General features: G+C 42.4%; 1 pseudogene; it reads right to left on the reverse strand.

Moving 5' to 3' along the window:
* Positions 1-1,164: 1,164 nt before the first annotated feature.
* On the reverse strand, positions 1,165-2,224 carry LOC103730690 (annotated as a pseudogene).
* Between the last annotated feature and the right edge of the window lie 1,949 nt (positions 2,225-4,173).

The following is a 4,173-nucleotide window of genomic DNA, read 5'->3' on the forward strand; positions in this document are numbered from 1 at the left end:
TCTGTAACTTGTGAAAAGGACAGGGGCTTGAAATAAAAATCTCCCATGAGAGCCTCACAGAGCATTTGCTAGTTCCTTCTGGTGTCATGCCTGTAGGTGCAACCAGGGCCGCATACACAGGAGTAATTCTACAAGGTCACATGTTTTAAAAACCTACCACTCTCGGGACTGGAGAGATGGCTCAGCGGTTAAGAACACTGAACGTTCTTGCAGAAAACCCGGATTCAGATCCCAGCACCCACATGGCAGCTAACAACTGTCCATAACTCCAGTTCTAGGGGATCCGATAGTCCTCTTCTGACCTCTGTGGGCATTGCATGACACGGGTGCCCTTCCACGTATGCAGTCCATACATGCATACACGTAAAATAAAAATAATAAATAAAATATTTTTTTAAAAACCTACCACTCTCATAGCTTCGTGATCTAGAGTTGTTTTTTTTTTTTAATGTGGAGGACGTGTTTAATTGAATACTGTATTTTTTCCTGTAATTCATAAATAACAGAAATGTTCTAACAAAGATTTTGACAAAGGCTGAGGAACAATTAATGTTGTTCTCTGGTTACACATGACTGATAACAAAACCCAAGAATGGAAGACAGAGTCAGCGTCTTCTGTGAAATTTAAGCATCTGAATACTCAACTCACAAGCCCACAGAAACAGTCAGGCTGGTTCCAGGCTCTCTGAAGGTCTCAGTAAATCTGTTTTTAAAATCAGGAATTGAGGGGTTGGAGAACTGGCTCAGTGGTTAAGCACAGCAACCGCAGGTCACCTAGCAAGAGAGAAGAGTAAAACTCAGAAGTCTCCTTTCAGAGACCGATGTTGTACCCTCAGACAGTCCCAACACTAAGTAAAGGTAGTAGATTGGAAAGCCTTCCAGTGAAATGAGAAATGATGGAAGCAAGAATTACTGCTCAAGTAACTTTTATCTTGATACTTACCAAGCAGTAACTCCATAAAACATCTTGTATATAAGACAGAGCAGGGAAAGCAGGAGTCGAGTCAAAGAGACTGAAATATGAAGCATTGTATGCCAGAATCCTATTTTATCAGAGTCACAATACATAGAGTTTTGAGGGGGTGCAGTGAACTTTATTGATGGTATTCAAGAGGGTTGAGATCCCCATGCCCCTCCTCTTTTTCTGGGGGTCTGGGATAGAAACTATGAAGGGAGATACTCAGTGTGTTGGGGGTTGAGTTGGGGCAGGAACCCCGTAGCAAGGGCTTCTCTCTTCATCTTGCTGGGGTGAGTGATCCAGAGCTTCTTACTTCTTGGAGGCCATGGGACCATGAGGTCAACCTCCCTGTTGCTATAGACAAAGTCATTGTCATAACAGGAAATGAGCTTGACAAAGTGGTCATTGAGGGCACTGCCAGCCCCAGAATCAAAGGTAGAAGAGTGGGGTCACTATCAACATCACAGGAGATGACCTGGTCCTCAGTATAGCCCAGGATGCCCTTTAGGGGGCCCTGCAACACTTGCTTCACCACCTTCTTGAACGACATCGTATTTAACAGCTTTGTCCAGGAGGCAGGTCAGATCCACCACAGACACAATAGGGGTAGGAACATGGAAGGCCATGCCAAGTGAGTTTCCCATTCAGCTCTGGGATGACCTTGCCCATGGCCTTGGCAGTAGATGCAGGGATGATATTCTGGGCAGCCCCACAACCATCATACCACAGTTTCCTGGGTGGGCTGTCCACAGTCTTCTGGGCTGCCATGATGGAATGAACTGTGGTCATGAGCCCCTCAACAGTGCTGAAGTTGTCATGGATGACAACAGTTGGTGTGCAGAAAGCGTTGCTGAAATCTTGAGGGAGTTGTCAGACTTCCTGTGGTTCACACTCATCACAAACATGGAGGTATCAGCAGAAGGGACAGAGATGATGAACCTTTTGGCTCCACCCTTCAAGTGTGCCCTGGCCTTCTCCATGGTAATGAAGACACCAGTAGAGTCCACAACATACCCAGCACCAGCATCACCTCATTTGATGTTGGCTCCTGGAAGATGGCCTTCCCATTGATAACAAGTTTCTGTTCTCAGCCTTGAATTTGTGGAATTTGCTGTGCGTGGAATTATACTGGAACATGTAGACCACGTAGTTGATGTCAGTGAAGGGGTCATTGATGGCAACAGTATCTGCTTTGCCAGAATTGAAGGCAGCTGTGGTAACCAGGTGCCCAATATGGCCAAATCCATTCACTCCAACCTTCACCATCATGCCTTAGGGGTAAGGGTGGCACTGCACAAGAAGATGCAGCTGTCTCTGGAGGAGCAGAGAGCCACAATACATATTTTTGGTATGCCACAGGACCTGAGAGGATGGTCATTAAAGAGTCCACCTTTCTATCTCATCTCTAAATTACACTAAACTTATTCTATCAATAATAGCAGTCATTCCTTTTATCTTGCTAAGGTTAACAACAATCTTTGTGTAAGATTGTACAATCCAATCTTTTAAATAATAAATCCAAATTATTTAAATAATAAATCCAAGATTTCAGCTCTTGACCCAATAGATCACATTCTCCTTTCAAAAACGTGTGTGTGTGCATACATGCATACACATGCATGTTGCTGGGAATTGAGCCCAGGGTCCCACACATGCTAAACACAACCTGTACCACTGAGCTACACCCTGTCCTTGAAACATGGTCCCTGAATTCATTTGGCTTCCTTCTTTCTCTATACTTCTAGTCTATGCATTTATAAACCCATAGGCCAGTTACCAGTTAAACAGTATTTGAATCCTCAAGACAGCTTTAGGCCCTTTTCTTTTATTACTCAAAAGTCTTCCCATGAGGTTATTGCATCTATGTATATCACTATAAAATCTGCCGATTAGGGGGTGATATCTATATTTGTGTCAATATCCCAAACTTTACTTTTAAATGCCAGAACCACTTTTTCAACTTCTTATTTGAAGTCTTATTTACACTGTCTCAAAATCCTCTTGAGCAAACTGAGTTCAAAGTGAGGCTTATTATTTTCTTCCTGAACTTTGTCCTCTTCCTGTGGTGTACTTTCAGGAAATGACAGGATTAATTTTTCATTTTGTGATTCATATCTAATCATCATCAAATCCTGTTGACTCTGGGGCTAAAGCCTTCTCAAATCTATTTACCTTGTTTTCCCTTTTGACACTATTCCTTTCCTGGTTTGTACAGAAATGTAGAACTTTGATGTATACATATGGTTCTTTTCTGCATCCACTACCCTTATTCAATCTATTCTCTACCTTAAATGCACATTCAACACCATGTCCAAAATAAGTGCTATTATTTTTTGTGTTTTGTTCTTTTTTGAGACAAGGTCTCCCTGTAGCCCTAGTGGGCCTGGAACTTGCTATGTAGACCAGACTGACTTCCATCTCACAAAGATCTGCCAGCCTCTGATTCTTGAGTGCTAGGACTAAAGGCGTGCACCACCACACCCAGCCTCAAAAAAGTGCCACTCTTAAATGTCCATATAATCATGCCCTCTTCTACTTAAAATATATCAACGGTTTCCCATTTATCCTATAATTGAAAAAGCCTTCTGTTTGTCCACCCATACCTTCTCTGCAGAGCCTCTGTCTCTCCAGCTCAGCTTGCAGTTCTTACTTGTTCAAAGTTTTATACCTACTAGGCTCATGACTAGAACATTGACATAGAACATTTGCTCTGCATAAAGATGTCTCTTTCTCTCTATTTAGTAACCACACGTCTCTCAGATTTTAGCCAGGCATTACTCTTCACAGATATACACTTAAATTCTCAGATGAGATCAAATCTCCACGTTTTCAATTTCCTTTTAATTAAACTCCTGACGTTTATAGCACTTATCTTACATTTCCTAGATATTAATTGGCTCAATATCTATCATCCCCACTGATTACAACGTATGCAGGGGTGTACTGCAACTACTTCCTTTAGGTTGAACATGACCATCACTGCCTTGAGGCACAGCAGCTGTGATTGCCCACATGAGACCTTCATGAGAATGGCCCTAATAACATTTCTTCATGGGAGGAGAAGTGGGGGGTCTCAAGACTGTCACAAGACCTTTACAAGATTCTTATGAAAATCCTTCCAGAGATTCTGATGGCTACCCTATAAGATAAATAACTGACTGAAGTGGGACTTATTGGTGTAAATGCCCATAAATTAATCCAGGACTTCCTGGTAG

Source organism: Nannospalax galili, unplaced genomic scaffold (genome assembly GCF_000622305.1).
Source record: "Nannospalax galili isolate Female #2095 unplaced genomic scaffold, S.galili_v1.0 scaffold52, whole genome shotgun sequence".
Taxonomy (NCBI): domain Eukaryota; kingdom Metazoa; phylum Chordata; class Mammalia; order Rodentia; family Spalacidae; genus Nannospalax; species Nannospalax galili.